Source organism: Aethalodelphis obliquidens, unplaced genomic scaffold, assembly GCF_003676395.1.
Source record: "Aethalodelphis obliquidens isolate GAN/ISIS:26980383/991018 unplaced genomic scaffold, ASM367639v1 scaffold3, whole genome shotgun sequence".
NCBI lineage: Eukaryota > Metazoa > Chordata > Mammalia > Artiodactyla > Delphinidae > Aethalodelphis > Aethalodelphis obliquidens.
This window is the reverse complement of record NW_020837947.1, coordinates 31,288,861-31,307,654: the sequence shown is the minus strand read 5'-3', so window position 1 is coordinate 31,307,654 and position 18,794 is coordinate 31,288,861. Positions and strand designations below refer to the sequence as shown.

At 41.2% G+C, this 18,794-nt stretch overlaps 1 protein-coding gene across 25 annotated transcripts in view; it reads right to left on the bottom strand.

Annotated features, from left to right (window-relative positions):
• EPB41L2 (erythrocyte membrane protein band 4.1 like 2) overlaps positions 1–18,794 on the bottom strand; it is a 267,535-nt gene that overhangs the window by 49,051 nt on the left and 199,690 nt on the right. For 24 of the 25 annotated variants that reach the window (XM_027086494.1, XM_027086469.1, XM_027086457.1 and 21 more), the window contains one exon: positions 4,379–5,634. The exons of the other annotated variant lie outside the window; for it this stretch is intronic. The gene's annotated coding sequence lies outside the window, so the exon portion shown is untranslated. Of the gene's footprint in view, positions 1–4,378; positions 5,635–18,794 lie in introns of those variants that run through there. 25 annotated transcript variants of the gene reach the window in all.

Here is an 18,794-nt window from a genome sequence, read left to right as displayed (position 1 = left end):
ACCTTCTTCTGGAAACGGGCACAACATAAGCCTGACTGATGACTCTGGTGGATGCATTCCACCACCTCTGCCTTACCAGGGAAAATGCATCTCAGCTACTATGGTAACAGAGGAGCTCGAAACATACACGTTCTCAACATAAACAAGCTGTATAAAGCAAGACCTGACTCCTTTGTTGCTGCTGAACGAGATGAGTACAAAGAATGTCCACTGAGATCATGAGTAGAGTCATGAATGTTCTTTACATGTAGAGAGGAACAGAAACGTTCGTTTTCCTACAGAGAGACCAAGTCCAAGGGTTTTTCTACCACTTGCTTGAAGGCACTGTACTGGATTTGACTAGTCCCTCACAGAGCGCAGCCAACCAGCTGCCCGGTCATATCTTTGCTCTCCACCTGCTTAGAGTACAGGGGAAGAGTTCCTTCTGGTTTGGACTGCCTGCTTCCTTGTCATCGCTGCTGCCACCTAGACCAGGCTGGTGGTCTCCTTACTTATCCCATACTCTGTTTCCTCCTGTGCTCCAAAGCCTTTCATCAGGGGCCAAAAATGTTCCTAAGTGGTTTCACCTCAACAGTTCCTAACCTTATTTCTAATGTTCTAGTATCTGAACGAACTCCCAATTCTGTTTCCCCAACATGAGACCTTCAATAAAATACTTTAATGGGTGTTGTAAGTTGTTACATTGCCATTTATTCAATGAAAAAAAAACTTTTTTTACAGAGCTAACCTAAAATTGTTAACAACATCTCTCTCTCTCTCCTTAACTGTGTTGGTAATTTGGAAATGTGGCATTGGGACACTACAAGTCCATGACTGCTTCTTCACATTCTGAGCTTATACACGTTGATAAAACAAAACGGAGCAAGGAAGGGCACACATCATGTTCTCTGCAGTATTATTTACACCCCTTAAAAAAAAAAAAAAAAAAACTTCCAAGTAATCTGACCAGGTAACAGCCACCAGTATTTTCTAGATATAACTTAGTAGCAACTGGAAAATTGAGAACAGATAAGCAAGTTCACACATCCAACAACAGCTTTTCCTTGAAATCTTAAGTTCTCTGGCAGAACTGTATCTCAGAATAAGAGCTCATAATGGTTAAAAACATTTTGGAAATCGATTTTCTGACTTGTTTATAAAAAGTTAGAATTTTCCAAACAAATGCTCTTGAGTCTTGCTTTCCGACTTTATAATTAGTGTGCTAATCAGAAGAGGCCTCTGCGTTTATCAGAATTTACGCAAAGGCATCCACCCTGGCAGAACATAAACGGGAAATATGTATTCAAGAAATTTTATTTATAACTAACACCAGATTGAAATTCTTTCCATTAAAAAAATTTTCAAATCCATATTCCAAAACCCAGATTCTTAAGAGCAGAGAATCCTAGCCTTTATTTAGGTAATAAAGAAACCTTTTGAGAATTTAATTAAAGATACAAATCATCATTTTTTCTGTAGGAAAAATGCATATACCCATGATTTTGTATATACTGTGGGAAAGCCTAGCCCCTTGAAGTCCATCAAGGAATCTGTGGTTAGGAAGCCTGCAGCCAGTCTTAGGAAAGGATTGTGCTGTCTTACACTAGCCACCTTAGTTGCCATACAGCACAGAATGAGTAGACCATAGCGGTTCCTGACACTGCAGGGCTCACAAGGAAGTTGGGTCCACACAACTTCAAAGCCAAAACCTTCCCCACAGGCTTCCCAAGTAACCTAGTTCCTAGGGTAGAGGTCTATTCTGCAAGGTTCTCACAAGAACACAGATCAGACTGGCAGTATCTCCCATAATTTGCCTTTGGTGGGTTAACTCATGCACAGTGGTGCTGTTAGTACTCATAGCGATCACTTTTCTGGAGGGCATTATTGTGCCAGGAGCTCCACCAGGCACTTTATACATTTTTACTTCATCTAACCATGAGAATACCCCTACACTGGGATGTATTACTACCTTCCCTTTATAGATGTTTAAGTACCTTCACTGAAGTCACATGGTTCAGTTACTCAGAGTAGGGCAAACACCCATCTGTAGGAGTCTGAAGCCAGTTTGTTCTTTGTTTTTTTGACATCTTTATTGGAGTGTAATTGCTTTACAATGGTGTGTTACTTTCTGCTTTATAACAAAGTGAATCAGCTATACATATACATATATCCCCATATCTCTTCCCTCTGGCGTCTCCCTCCCACCCGCCCTATCCCACCCCTCTAGGTGGTCACGAAGTTACTGAAGCCAGTGTTTTTGAAGCAAAATACTTTATACAACTTGAAGTTACTATAAACCTAACTGGGTATCATGACTATACAGAGGGTCAGTGTTTTTGACCGTGTGGCCAAGGGTCAGGAGTTTGACACCTCAGATTTGCCAGCCGACCGTGTTCTCTTCCGGGGCCAGCTCCGCATCGTGGCCTAATTCCGGCAAATACGTGAACAGGTGCACGCGCATGCAAGGATCCATGTGAGCCCTCATAGACCCCGGTCCTATTCTCTAGTGCAAGTGCGTTAAGCCTCTGCTGGAAACTGACCAGAGCACCATACCCGGAAGAGCAATGTACTACCTCACAGTACACGGAGACAGGACCTTTTTACAAAATTAACGGGCTTTATGGCATTTTTTAGTCTTTTACCATGGAATATTCTAACGGAATGATATCACGAACCCCCATTTACCGCTGCCTGGCTTCAGCAATCATCAACTCATGGCCAATCTTGTTTCACCTAAACCACGACTCACTCCTCCTTATCCTATTATTTTTAATTCTCAATTTATGATGTTCTCAGACACTATATAATTTTATCCATGAGTAAGGGGAAAACGTAATGAAGCCCATGCTGGGCAGTCGTTATGCTACAGTTTGCTTCACTGCCAGAGTCCTGGGGATGCTCACTCCATGAACTGTGGTCTATGCAGTGAGGAATGCTATGTGCATCATAAAGGAAAACGGAAGCTACTCACAATAGTGAAATGCCAAAAATTCACCAACGCTATACATTTCTTTTTAACAACATTATTTTTTATCCTGCTGTGGCCTCTGGAAAAGGCACTGCTCTGTTTCCTGTGTTCCACACGGGATCGCTGGAAGGTTTATGTGAAATACTCATAAAAACCCTATACAACTAAAAGGAATTATTGCTTATCACCCCCAAATTATATTGCTTTTGACTTAAGATAAGATATATTGCTTTTGACTTTTGACTTATATTGCCTGGACGTCTCACGGCAGTGAACCCTGTTGACCTATTTTCTTATTCTATCACTTGGGGTTTTGAACGCTCAGTTCACAGAATGAGATGATAACATCATGAGAATTATTTTGCAGGAAATACTAAAATAGACAGTCTTGCTGCCACAGTCACGGGTGTCATGACCAACACTGTCTTCAGCTGCTCTTCAGGTACCAAGACCCCACAGATACTTCAGATGTCTCTGGGACCCCAAACTCTGTCCTTGCCACCTCAGCTGATAAAACCGAGCCCTGCCTGAACAATGCATTTCCTCTTCCACTGGAGCTGCTATAGACATACTTACCTCCTATCACTTCCTTCCATGTGGGAGGATATGGTTCTCAAAAAAGCCTGACAGACCAACCTCTGCTTTAAATACAAATGTTATACATACACACTTTCTGATGAAAATTATATTTACAGAGTCACATTTGGTTCCATAATATTTCTAAGGCTTGGCTTGCTGAGATATGCTTCCCCAGAGAGGAGCTGTTTTGTAATAATTCTAGAGAAAACGAGAAAGATCTTGCACAAGGTGAGAGATAATTCAGTGGGAACCGATCCCAAAGAAGAGAGTCATCATATTATATTAACATGCTCACTTTAAACAACTAGGGAAAGACATTCTACAGAACGTTTTAGATGGAATATACCACACCCTGTTGGTCATTTGCTATATAATGCTTTTAACGTTTGAAAGAAAATCCAGCACTTCATCTGATGTGTCTGGGCAAATCCTGATGAGACACGGACGCAGCCCTCAGCAGAGCCCGTTCTGCCTGATGCACTAAGACCCACGGGACTGTTAAGCAAAATTGAAGCAGAGGACCAGGTTTCAGATGGTGCAGCTAAGATATTTCCTGAAACAAAACAAAAAATACACAAAGAAAACAAGCAAAAATATGCCTTGGAGAACTTGTACAAGCTGGGGTGGATTACGTAACCAGGCAGAAGGAACTGGCATTCTAAACAGTAGACTTACAAACATTTGACATCGGTTTAGCCACTTGAAATCGGTGATGCTGGCAGCAGCGTGAATTATAAAAGATCTGAATAACAGATTTTAAAAATGCTACATCCCACAAAATACTAGAACTTCTGACTGACAGTATGACTTGAGCTTATCTTTTTAAACCTTCATAAAAAGAGAAGTGACAAGTTTAGAGAATAAACAAACTTTATTTTATAACAGTATTACAGAAAGCAAAATATCCTTTAATACAACTGGAAGCTGCTAGGCATCTAATCTGGCGTCATAACTATACATAGGGCCAAAGCAAAGGAAAGACTTTCAATACAGTTAATAAGTCCCTATCAGGTCTCTGGTGTCAGCTTTAAATGGTGTAGCCTTCTTACAACCGTCAAAAAACCACCACGGCCCTAACTCCTCACCCTGGCAACCTCACACCTGTGTGGATCATCACGCTATCTGAAAGAGATACACCTGCTCGATAACAAAAGGTCAGTTTTACATGGAGACAAGGAGGTTTAATACAAAGTGTTCTACACGAGTGTTCAAATAATGGAAAGTACTGAAATTTGGACATGTTAAGAAAGAAAGCACTAAGGTTTTTAAGCTGCCTGAATATTTTAGTAGGAGGGAAGGTACTGCTTTCTCTCCCCTCCTATTTCTGGAATGCTGCCGAAGAGCCCGTGTCTGAGAAGCATCGGCACTGTGGTGCGACAGGGCCTCTAAACACAGTGCGTGGTCAGTGAACTTCATCATAATTCTCCAGTTTGGAGATTCCCGGACTTTCTGCTACAAGTAAAAAGTCACGGTACTGGAAAGTCAAAAGGGTTCAATGTCAAAAAGTAGCCCCAATGAAATTCTCAAACATTAGAAAATTTTCACGATGTAAGAAACGCCTTTAATCTGCATTAATATTTTCTCATACAAGTATATTTACTGCAAACTGAGAACTCTGTAAATATTGACTTGTACGAACTCAATGGGAAGCATCCGGAAGAAGGAAAGCCACTATCGAAATTAGTCACAGAGTCTCCTTTCCGCACAACAGCACCTGTTCCAGTGAACAGCACCTTACCAGCTGGGGCTGGCTTTGTTCACTATCATTTGATCAAAATGAGTCACAGAAAGCAGGTAGTTGTACACAAAGTAAACAGGAAACAAAAAACGAAACTCTCTAACTAAAAAAAAAAACAAACAAAGAAAAGAAGTAACCAAGAGTATTTAGAAGTGGTTATAAAACAAAATAATATATTAAAATGCGGGGGAACGGTATAGACCAGAGCTGTTAAGGTAAGGTTTGGTGTTGGCATTTTAATTCTTCAGGCTTCTGGCCATTGTTACCAGTCGTAGTATAAATTCGCTGGAGCAGTGGTGTGGCATTAAGACTTGGAATGGTCAAAATTTTTCAGGTTCACAAAGTTGAATGTTGTCTATAAAATGAATTTCTAGGAGGAAAAAAAAGAGACAAGGCTTAAATATTCCAAAGACAGGCTTGGGAAAAAAATGTAAGTAAGATTCACCAAATTCCAAATCAAGTAATCAACAGTTCCCATCTGCCTGGTTCTACAGTAAACAGTATTTTACCAGAAGACAAGCATGAGAGCCTGACCCACCCTTCAGGGCCTTAAAATACCTGAAGGATTGACCAGCACACGAGAAACAAGTGGCAAATAAGAATCTGACCAAAAAGTTAACTATAACACAGAGGTAATTCATATAATAAAAATCTAAAAAAAAGAGAAAGCAATGTAGGTTTTAAAGTTAGATTCAAAGAAGAAGAAAAAGTAATTTTGACTTCACTGAAATGAATAAAAGCTGCCTCAGGTTGGTAGAAAAGAATGAGGAAAGATGCAAGGAAGTGAGAAAGTGCCTGATAGGTAAGATGAGTATACAGATGTACGGCGTGGAGGACAGGAATGAATGGGGTGGGGACACAGATTTCTGGATTCTTCGTCAATGCAAATTGACAGATATTAATTATTATTATTGTAATTAATTCAACCTACTTTCGACAGTGTCATCATTCACCTCGAGTTTGGATATGGTTATAGCTGTTAAGTATGAGTTATACTTTATGTTATCAGAATTTTGGTCAAGTAAACAAACAAACAAAAAAAACCCAAACCACTAATTCCTTGCTTCAGTTTCCCACCCCCAGACTATACAATGTCACTGAACATTTCTAACTACTAAAGTCACGTTCCTTAGCTTGTGTCCCCCTCTTTTGGCCAATGTGAGAACAGGTCAATGTAGCTGTTTCATCTAATCACAGGTCTAATTCTACGTCTAAATTTTTCAAGGATACATGCTGGTTGCCTACTTTGCCTTAAGTCTTTACAGAGTGTCCAGTGCAGTCTTCAATTTATCTTTCTCAGTGTGCCTGGTGAGCCGTGGGGAATCAGTCAAGCTCAAGCACAGTTCTATGAAGTCATCTGAAAAGCACAACCTCGGAGTTTCCAAAGACAGGGGCTCACATGGTCTCAATCTGGAGCGTGCTCTACTCCAGAAACTGATTTGGCGAACAGCAAATGTGCACTTAAAAAAAAATCATCCTCATGACAAGTGGTAAAGCACTCATCCAGAGGGGAGTCTCAATAAAAATGCAAAGCTGTGGCTTTTATCCGAAATAATTAAAATAATGAAGAAAACATACCCTTTCAGATTAATGAAGATTCAATTACCACAGGGCAGTAATATAGCCTGAGATTTTGAAAACGTGAGTAAATTATTTATGTAAGGCACAACGCAACTATTTCCTAAATAAATATGAGGTCCGTGTACTCCGGTGTGAAATTCGGCTTTAAATATGATAGTTTATGAATTTCAGTTATTTCTAAACTTTCATTTTATTCTTCCTTGGCTCTCAATTTGCATATTTAATTTTAAAACAGAATCTTCATTGTAAGAATATAAAATCCTAGAGCCAAAAATGCAAGTATGATAAATGTCTATGTGGTTAGACCAGGAAATAGTCAATTCTTACAATGTTTGTATTACCACTATAATTTAGACCCACCAGTTCTCAAACTGTGGTCTGTAGACCTTGGGGGTCACCATGACTCTTGCAGGGGGTTATAAAGTCAAAGCTATTTCATAATCATCCTAAGACACTATCTGCCCTTGTCAGGTGTGGACATTTTCCCTGATGATGCAGAAACAATGGTGAGTAAACCTGTTGGCATCTTAGCACACACAGGTCAAGGCAGTGACACTAAACTGTACCCGAAGTCACTGCATTCTTTACCACCACACACTCACAGTGAAATAAAAAGCAAGCAAGAAAGCAAGCCAGTTTCACTTAAGGATGTCCTGGATGAAACAGAAAAAAATATTAATTTTCTTACATCTCTACCCTGGAGTACATCTTTTTAGTATTCTGTGTGATGAAATGGAAAGTACGCATAACACATTCCTGCTGCATACAGAGAAGTACAGGAGATGTCTAGGAGGAAAGTGAATTTGTATGAATGTTTGAATTGTGAGTTGAAGCTGCTGTTTTCATTAAAACATTTCTTTACTTGAGAGGATTACTGACAAACTACGCTGCTCAATTTGGATATCTGGCAGGCATTTTCTTGAAAATGAGATGAGCCTCTCACTTCAAGGCAAACAATTGACAGAACTTGTTGCCAAAGATAAAATTCAAGCTTTCGTGTGAAAATTATAACTCTTGGAAACTGTATTTTGGCCACCTTGAGCTTGACAGCTTCCCAATGTTTAGAGACTCTTCTAGTGGGGTCAGTGGCAACCACAGATCTTTTTACTGTCTTAGTCATTTTGCCTTTTCCAGGATGGCATAGAGTTAGAATCATACAGTACATGATACCTTTTCAGACAGGCTTCTTTCACTAGGTGATTATTTTTAACTGAATAAATATCTTGAAAACTATTTGACTTATAATAGAAATAGATCAAATTTCAATTAATAAAATTCACATAAACATAAAACTCTTTGGGCTCTTCAGTAAGTTTTAAGTGTTCCTGAGACCATTAAGCTTGAGAACTGCTTCTATGGAATCTGCTCCCTAACCTACTGGCGTTTCCTGCTCTCACAGATATTTGTGTGGCTTCTGAATACAGAAGGAAAAATGAAATCTAGTGTTTTTTCCTTTTCGGTCAAATGGCACTCAAAATCTCTTCTACAAATAATTCAGCAAAATGGTTTTGTATCCCTTGGTTTGCCTGGATATATTAATGCTCTTTTGAGGGTTGCTCTTTTCTTAGGAGGCTCTCATGTGGGCCCTTTTGAGGCTCATGTCTCAGATTTAGGTCTTTCAGGACAAGCTTGGCCCCCTGATCTCTGTCCCCTCTGAGTGCCAGATATATTGTGCTTGTTAACATACATGCCAACACAATTTCACTTCAAAGACAAAAATTCCGTTCAAAGTTTGCTAGCACCATAAGTCAATTAAGTATTTTTGCTTCCAGGAGAGTCAATTTTGAGATGTTTTCCCTGAATTTCCATTTGTTCTAAAACAAAACAAAACAAAACAAAAAAGGCTTGTCTCAGTTCTGAAGAACCTAGGGGCAGGACAGGAATGAAGACGCAGATGTACAGAATGGACTTGAGGACATGGGGTGGGGGGGAAGCTGGGACGAAGTGAGAGAGAGGCATGGACATATATACACTACCAAACGTAAAATAGCTAGTGGGAAGCAGCCGCATAGCACAGGGAGATCAGCTTGGGGCTTTGTGACCACCTAGAGGTAGAGGGGTGGGATAGGGAGGGTGGGAGGGAGACGCAAGAGGGAGGAGATATGGGGATATATGTATATGTATAGATGATTCACTTTGTTATACAGCAGAAACTAACACACCATTGGAAAGCAATTATACTCCAATAAAGATGTTTCTTTAAAAAAAAAAAAAGCTTGTCTGTGCCTCTCTTAGCTGCAGTTATTTCCCATCCAGAGGGCGTTTTAGGAAGAGCATCTCATTTTCCTCCCACCCTGTAATCGTCAAAGCTCTTTCCATTTTTAAGACAGTCATGCTCCCTTACCTCTGAGGAAAGGGTGAGCTGTCAGTGATCTCGGCAGGTCAATTAAATGGGTTTTCTTTAAAGCTAACAGTCATCTTTGTGTTAGAGCCTTTATGCACATTCCAGTCACTCCACCTAAAGAATTACTACACACACCGCAATTTCGGAATATCCTGTCAAATGAAAGCGTCATCCATTTTGCCTCATTTTTAAACATGATTATTTTATAAAATAATGGTTTTACTGTTCATTTAGCTACATATCGTAGCTGCAATCTCAAAGACATTCTGTCCAAAATAAATTTTTCTAAAATGAAGTGTGTTTCAACTACATCAGTGGGAGTTTGTTACTTGAAAGATTCCCATCATGAATCCCTCAGCAAAGCAATACGCAGTGTGGATTCAGACTGACGGACGGTCAACTCTGGCTCTGCTACTCACCGACTGTGTGACTGGGGGAGGGACTTAACCTCTCCAGGCGTCCGTGTTGTCATCTGCATCCTAAATGACTGTGAGAACTAACTGAAATAAATGGCAAAGTTCTCCAACAAAGCTCAGCACAGAGTAGGCACTCATTAAATGTGAGCTGATACTATTATTATGGATTTTCACACATGATATTTCATTCCTGGTTTTACTTCCAAACCCAATTCAACTCTACTCTTAAAGACAGAGATGGCCAGTTCAGTTTCCCCATTAATAATTGCATGAACCAGTATAATGGTTTCTTTACAGGGTACTTCATCCAATCAAGCATCCTTTCCATCAATCCTGCACACCACTGATAAATTAATCTTACTGAAGGATGGTGCTGAAAATGCTCTTCCCTTACGCAGATGACCTACAGAGCAAAGCCTAAACTAAGGTACTAACACGGAGTGTAATTCCCTTTGCAATTCGCCTTTGACAAATCTTTCCAGCCCCTGCTGGAATTCAACACACAGACACAACGTAGGATTTGCTTCTCCTGACGTCCAGCGTGTGGTTTTCCTATGTGCCCTCTCCTCTCTGCCCCTCTCTGTATGTTCAAATCCTCCCCGCGCTCTGCACACAGGAGCTTTCTGCTCCTTTTCGGGGAAGTCTTCCCTGATCTGCCAACCAGGAACAGTTTCTCCTGTTGACTTTCATAGCCCTTTAGCTAGGCTTCTATCTATCTATCTATCTATCTATCTATCTATCTATCGCTGTGTTGGGTCTTCATTGCTGTATGTGGGCTTTCTCTAGTTGCGAGAGGGTGTTACTCTTCGTTGTGGTGCACGGGCTTCTCACTGAGGTGGCTTCTCTTGTTGCAGAGCACGGGCTCTAGGCGCGCGGGCTCTAGAGCGCAGGCTCAGTAGCTGTGGCGCACGAGCTTAGTTGCTCCGTGGCATGTGGGATCTTCCCGGACCAGGGATCTAACCTGTGTCTCCTGCATTGGCAGGAGGATTCTTAACCACCGTGCAACCAGGGAAGTCCTAGGCTTCTCTTTAAACACTATTTTTTACCCTATATGTTATTTGTACACTTGATCCTATGCATTTACCTTTCTCACAACTACCATAGTCCCTTGAACGCAGTATGTTCCCAATATACATTAATGAATCCATGAATGAAGTAATAGCGACTAATCTGCAAGGCAAGGCCAGGCTGAAAAGCAAGGGCTTGGGCGGGGAAAAATAAACAGAATTGTATTCTAGGAACAAAGCACTACTGCCTTTCCTCACCATTAGTTTCATCTGCTGATTTAAGTGGAAAAAATTTCAGGTTCATTTTTCTGTTCTCTTTTGTTGAATAACTACTTCTGTGATATCCCAGGAGGACTCTTAGTTCTTTAAAAAACTGGTTTTCCCGAATCTCCCACATCTGAAGCTTTGAGAAAGATTTCTAATAGTAGTTAGTATTTGGCCGTAAAGCTAGAGGAAGGTCTTCTCATTCACCCTGCTGAGTTCAAATCTTGTGAGAACTTGATATGAAAGCATTCGACAAAATCTTAAAGCTTCTTTTAAATAACAAATGGACTACAGTAAGGCACACTCGGTATACTTTATTCTAGCTAAGCTTTTGTCAATCTTAGGTTCATGAGTAGAGATGAGAAAAATTTCTCTGTAGTATCAAATAAAAGTTGTGCTTTAAAAAAAACAGTAACAAAACCCTTATCTTTTAGAAAAACGTCTTTGAACTATGTATGAATAGAACTCACTTAGTGTTCGTTTCGTATTTTCATTAAATAGGAAGGTTAGTGGGAATCAAAACAATTCATCTCCAGACTCAACTCCGTCACTTACTAGTTAACAATGTTTTCTTACCTCTTCAGCATCCAATACGTTATTTTATATTTACAGGACATCTCAATTTGGAATAGCATTTCAATGCTCAATTTGGAATAGCATTTCAAATGCTCAAGAGCCACACGTGAGTCCTGGCTACCATGCTGAACAGAACAAGACTAGATTCTCACTTGCTCTAATACTAACCATTTTGATGCATGAGAGTTAAAGAAACATAGGGCCAACATGTCCTGGGACTATAACCCTCATGAGCACAGGAGTATCTTAAAAACACACACACATACACACAGACTTATTAATTCGTTCCCCCAGCAAAATTCTGTCCTAACCTACCCACAAGTTTACATTAAAATTTAAAATTACTATTTAAAAGCTAGTATCTGAGATATCTAACATTAGACAAGTTCTTGAAACAAATGAAACTATACTCAGCTCTACACATGGATGGTATTTGATGGTTCTTATAGAAAAGGGACCTATGGCAAATCTCTAGGATGCTATTTCCTCATAAAAAGGCGGACGGGGTGGGGAGAGAAGAAGATGGTCTATGTGCAGTTTTAAATTAAATATTCTTTTAATTCCCATACTCTTAAATACACCCTGCACTAGGGTACAGTAAAGTCATAACCACCACCTCCACACTCCTCAGAGACTGGCTGGGTAACATGTAAGTAGGGAGACAGGGTACCGGGACCTCAACATGAAGAGATGGGAAGGAAGAGACACTGGGGACTTGGAGAGCCCCTCCTTCCCCTTAAGTGGCCGCACCTACTGAGCCACTGCAGCCTTGAGAGAAAGGAGGCTCGGTGTTAGAGCTCCTGATGTTTCTCGACTCGCTAGATATCTTCCCATTTTAAGCATTAATAATTAACTCAAATTCCGTGACATACTGTTTGGGCTGACGAACAAACCAAACTCTGGATGCGGCCCGCCTGTGTCCCGCTGGTCAGTTTTGTCTTGCTCTCTCCCCCCCTTTTTGGTGCCACTTTAAATTCCCCAAAATAATGAAAAACTGGAGAAAACATCCAGCATTTGTGACTAAGAGATTAATAACCTTAACTCTGTAAAAGATAAAAGATGATAAACACCTGAATAGATAAGTGGACAAAGGATACAAACTGGCAATTCAAAGAAATGGAAATTGTGTTTGTGTGCACATATATTTATATGTGTGAATATGTGTACTGTGACCTCCTTAGCAATGAACAATAGTAACGATTAAAAAATGCTCTTTCCTCACAATTTAAAAAAAGGGGGGGAGGGGACAAATGCTCTTTCCTTACCAGGTTGGCAAAGACTTTTCAAATGTCGTATAATCTTTAGTGTTGGCAAGGATGTGGGGAAACGGGGATATTCTTAAACTGCTAGTGGGCGTCTAACTTTGTAGAACCTCTAAGGAGGGCAGGTGGGCAATATGTCAAAAAGAAACCTTTAGCACACCAACTCTAATTTTTAAAAATATCTGTCCTAGAGAAACAATGAAGTTAATGCCCCCAAATGTACACACAAGTGTAATCTTTGCAGCTGTGAATTTACTAGTGAAAACTGAAGAACAGCCTAAATGCCCATTAATAGGGGTCAAGTAAACCATCCTGCATCTATTCGATGGCTGTTGGAAAATGAGATAATGATGGGCAAACTTATCTACAAGGTACTGTGAAGCAGAGAAAAAAGCCGGATATGTGATAGAATCAACAGGATCAGCCTATATAAACAGAGGTGTGAGAACACATGGGAGTGCATCTGAGTATGTGCTCACAAGTATATACACTGTGAAAGGGATCATCTATCTCTAGGAGCAGAGCAATTATGGGTCACTTACATTTCCTACCATCTTTCCTTTTCAAAAAACTATGACCGCCTCTGCTTTTTTGTTGCCAGAAAAAATACATATAGTTTCATCCTGTAAAAACAACAGTCAATAATGATTCTGTCCAAGAGCAAACTCCGGGGAATCAGTGACTCCCAGGTGCTAACGAATGGACAATGGCAGGGGCATCCAGCGCCCCTTCTGTTGGGTAGTTCAAATATACTGTGACTCACTGATAGCACCTGCCAGATTTATAAATGTTACACAGAGTATGCCCCAGCATTCCAGAGTGAAAATTGGCAGTGCCTAAAACTCACTAAATCCAAAATGGCTTTTCATTTCTATGTAAAAGTCTTCATTTTATGTTTGATTAACTTATATTGAAAACTAAGCTGTAATAAAATGCTAATTTCTGGTACAAGAGTAGTACAACTAGGCAAACTTATAAAATAAAAATGCAACACAACTGAAACCGACATGCCTGAAACATCCCTAAATTGAAAATCGTCATCTGGATGCCAACAGGCTGGTGCTTTTCTTTCAAGGACAGGGAGACGCTCGCATGTAAATGAGTAGCTCGTGATTGGCTAGAGCTCCGTTCGGCCAACGCCGTTCTTCTCTCCTGTCAAGGTAGTTAGACAGCTGATGCTCATTTCCTGTTGTTTTTGCGAATTCATTTTGAAACCGTGAACATCACCCTGACTTTGAAATGTTGGTTGGTTGAAACGTTGGTTGGAACACAATATTATCTTGTTTAGAAACTGGTGTTCATAGATGCAGGCTAGCACAGACAGCAACACAACTAACTGAGAGTTATTTATTGTGGGTTGGGGACTGGAACTCAGGGTCCACCTAACAGTCTCCAAGGAATGATGGATGTACCAGGTTTTTAGTAATCACTGCACTAGCTCCAGTGGCTCTGTCAGACCAATGCTCTGTCTTCTCAGATGAAGGCAGGCCAAGGCGGATGGAAAAGCAAAAGGCCAATTACTGAGTTTTCCTGCTTCTCGAAAGCACTCTGTGTAAACCCTATTTCCTCAACCTGTTACAGGCTCCATCTCCACTACTTGACTGAAGGAGCTGTGACAAAGCTCCCAGGTCGATTCTGTACCGACAATTCCAGAGGACACAGGCACCTGATTTCTTTGCCATATTTAAGGCTGATTATGCTCTCCTTGGAGCTAGCTTCTCTTGGAGCTTTCGTGGCCGCCTTATCTCCCTGTTTTCTATCTTCTTGCCCTTCTCACTCCTCCTGTAGCTCCTCTGTTCCCCAGGCCCCGACTCTCTGACCTGGCCCTGGGTAGGCTTCATCAGTGGATGACACATTCAGGTGTGTCTACCTCCTGCTCTGAAGCCTGCCGTTCTCTCTGTCTGTCTGTCTGTCTGTCTCTCTCTCTCTCTCTTTCTTCCTCTCGCTCTCTCTCTCAAAGCTCTTGGCTACTTCCTGGACCTCTTCATGAAGACATTTCACGTGCATCTCAAGCTCAACATCTCTGGGGTAGAAGTTTTTATTTGACTTTTAAGAGCAAAAAGCGTTCATGGCTGGCCTTCTATGTTATAAAAAGTTCTTACAACATGCCTTATTAACAAACCCTCTGTAGATTCTATTATCACCTCCAGTTCATGAGGCACAGAGAAATGAAATAAACGGCACACATCACGCAACTAAGGTAGATTTGAACCCAGCAAATCTGCTGTTACACTTCCTCTTAACACTCAGACTATCTGGTAAGTTTCCAATTAACCATGTCGTGTGTGTGTAAGACAGAGCCTTATACATTCACTTCCAAGCTTCCACTATAATTCCCATGACAGTTGGTCTCTCCTATAGTACCAGAGAACAAAAAATGCATCTTTGCTTTAAGACAGCTAAACTGAAAGGACTGGCCACATTGCACATGACATGTGAAAAATGAAATCCATGTGTTCCACGACTGAAATTACAGGTATCACCATTGACCCGTTTGTCCAAGCCAGAAACCTGGGCGTTATCTGGCATTTTTCCCCACTCCTCTGTCCTCCCAACTCACTAACTTCCGTATCCTCATGCAAACGGTCAAAAAGTCACAAGCCTTTATCTCCTCACCATCTCTCAAATACAAAGGAGCACCCCTACAGCTCTTCAGGATAAATTTCAGCCTCCTGCTTGGCTTCTAAGACTCTTTGTGATCGGGCCTCTGCCCCTCTGCGCCCTCATCTCCCATGACTCTGCTACAAGTGCCCTGCGAGGCAGCTGCACCTGATTTTGCCCTGTTCCTGGAGTGTCTGGTGCACAATACCAGATCCTGCCTGAATCGCCCCCTTTCCACGCCTTCCTTCCCTGGGCTCACTCCAACTCGCCATGAAGCTCCCATGAGAAGCCATCTCTGATGCCCCATCCTGATTCAGAGATCTCGCCTTTTTGTTCCCACGAAACTCAGTCCAGAACCTCTGATGAAACTGGAGACTCCATGCTGCTACCACTGCTTTATTGTCTGTGAGTACAGACCTTGATTTGAAATCTCAGTGGTAAAACAGTAGATGATACCTAATGAGACTTCCATAATACCTGTATAATGAACAGTAACGACAAAAAGGAATAAAATGAGTGAATGGGTGAGAGGCTGCTCTTGCATCATGTTATCCTTGGGCCGCTCACTGCTTTCCGATGAAAAGGAGGCGTCCTTCACTTTTTCATGCAACGTCAATGATTACTCCAGGAGTCTGAGAGGCTCGTCTGAAGTCTGCGTTCACAGAGCTTACGGCACCAGCTGAAGCAGGGTCGCACATTCCCCCTGCTGGGGCTCCTTCCTTCTCGGGCCGCGCAGACCACACCCCCAAGCCTAGGCTCTTCTACCTTTTCATCAGGACCAGCGGGGACACCATTCTAGTGGTGACGAGGTCAGTAACATTTTGTGTCCACTCAAGGGTTCATAAATATGCATTCAGAATAAAATAGCAGGAGGGAGTAGCCCTTAAGAGGAAATAAAAACGATACAGAGATCAAGGCAAGTGCTCCTCTAAGCGTTTTCTTGTTCGTGGAGCTGCACGCAGCCCCTCTGCCTCACCGCTGGCAACCGCCCAGCACGGGGAAGCAGACCGGGACTTCAGTCCTCGGCACATTGTTCTTTGACCGTCTTTCTGTTTCCCTGCCTGCCACGCTCAATGCTTGATCAAGAGGTCAGAGCTACTCCAAAGGAAGAGGTCAGGTCAGACCAGGAGGAGAGCTTTTCACGCCCGAAAAGGGAGACGGGACCGATACATCACAAATAGTTCTTTCTTCTTCTTTTCTGACGTTGGGACACCGTCCTGGTCCTGCTCTTTGCCTTGAGCCACTGCTGCCTCTGTGGGATTCTGGCAGGGCAGCCAGAGGGTAGCTGCAACAGTGGAAACACATTCTTCCCAGCCCTGACGGGCATCAGCAAAGGAAATTTTTCAAGAACAAGTGCGGCCAGTCAGGAGCGGAGATGCTAAAATGACTGTGAGAAGACACTGAGGTAGCTCCCATCTGTCCTCCAGATTGCAACTCAAATTCTATTTCTCAAGTAACAGGTTAAATTGATAACAGTTCAAGCCCCCCATCTGGTTCTCTCATCTCACATTATTTCCTTCGGAGCATTTATCAGATATGCAATTACATTCTATTTGTTAATACTGACACCTCCCCTCCTGGAGTGGATCCTTCCTGAGAAAGGGGACCGGGACTGTGCTGTCTACCAATGTGACCATCCGAATCCTCACTGCCTAAGCTGGCCTAGCATGCTTTGGCACTTGCTAAATATTTTTCAATGAATAAATGAATCTTTCCAAATTTATCTAGTTTGCTCATCTTACACGTGAATTTACACTTTAACCTCCTAAATTTGTTTAACAAGGCTGCTTATAAAAGATGGCCTCCGAGACAGGCAAACTTCAAAGGCTGTGTGTGTGTGTGTGTGTGTGTGTGTGTCCACTGAACAAATGAATATAAGGTGTTAAGAATCAATGACATAACTAATTTATTTTAAAGCTTATTAAAATACCACAAATGAAGGTGAAGTGCTGGTAATGCTAGTGGTCACTAATTTTTGTCTCATATTCCTGATTAAGTAACTGATTCATAGAATTTAGAGGAGAAATACGCATTATTTTTACATTTGTACAACACTCAATTTTCCCATTCATTGTCATATTATATATAAGCAGAAAAGGTAGATTGTACCAGCCCCACTGACTTACCCAACGTCCCATAGTTTGAGATCTGGCAAGATTAAAACACAGTACTTGATCTTCTGACTCCTAGCTAAGAATGTTCTCAGACTTGCATGTAACATAGCACATTAATTCAGGTAAAACAGATGCTGTGCTTGTGCTAAAACTTTAAATGATTTCTGCTCGCAGGCCCTTTATACACCCTGTGTTGAAAACATCATCTAAAACATAAAGAGTAAGGTTGCTAGATATAAGAGCAGTATTGAAAAGTTAGTTGTATCTCCCTATGCCAGCAACAGCTTCTGGGGAAAAAAATTATACAATTTTATTGAAAGACATTAAAGAAGATCTCTATAAATGGAAAGATGTTAAGATTTGTGGAAAAGAAGACAATATCATAAAGACGTAATTCTCAGTATACTGAGCTACAGAGCAGATGCAATTCCAATCAAAATACCACAGGATATCTTAGAACCTAACACTCTGATTCTGAAATTTATATGTAACAGAAGGAGCCCAGAACAGCCAAGACATTCTTGAAGAGAAAGAACTGGGGAGTGTTGTGCTCCTAGATACCAATTCTCATTTTAAAGCTATATGGCACTGGGGCAGGGACAGACACACAGACTGATAGAAACGAATGTGCTCAGAGACACACCCACGCATGTAAGAAACTTGATGTCTGACCCGCAGACTAGACGGGGCAAGGACGGGCTCTTCAATAAACAGGGCTGGAACGCTGGCTGCTTATACGGGAAACAAACAAATCACTGTTTCTAATCACACAGAAAAAATTTCTGATAGATTAAGGATTGATCCATGAAAGGCAACATTAAAATTTCCGGATTGAAAATATCTTTAACACCTCAGGATATGGAAAAAGCATAAGCCATAAAGAAAAGCTTGATAACTCAACTATATTAACATATTAAATACTACGTTCAATATATTAATATATTGCCCTATATTGATAATAAAAGACAAACCACAAACAAAGATATCTGCAACACATAAAACTGACAAAGGATTAGTATCCAGAATCTATCAAGAATCTGTATGACCAAGAAAGTTATATGGCAGTAAGTTACATGTCGTATGTCTTAAGTTGTACGCCATCTCATATCTGTCAGATTGGCAAACGTTAGTAAGTCAGAGGGGAGGCTGTGCACTGGTAGGACCCCTCACGCCCTACGACGGGAGAGCACTTAGCCTTGCCACAAGGAGGAAGACGGGTTATGTGACCAGCCCCTCCAGTGGGGATCTATCAATCAACTGACCAATGTACGGATCATTTTAAAAACAAAAATGCAATATTAAGTATATGTGCTGTGTGATAAAACCTGCTTTTTAAAACCCTAATACGTACATGATCAGGAACAC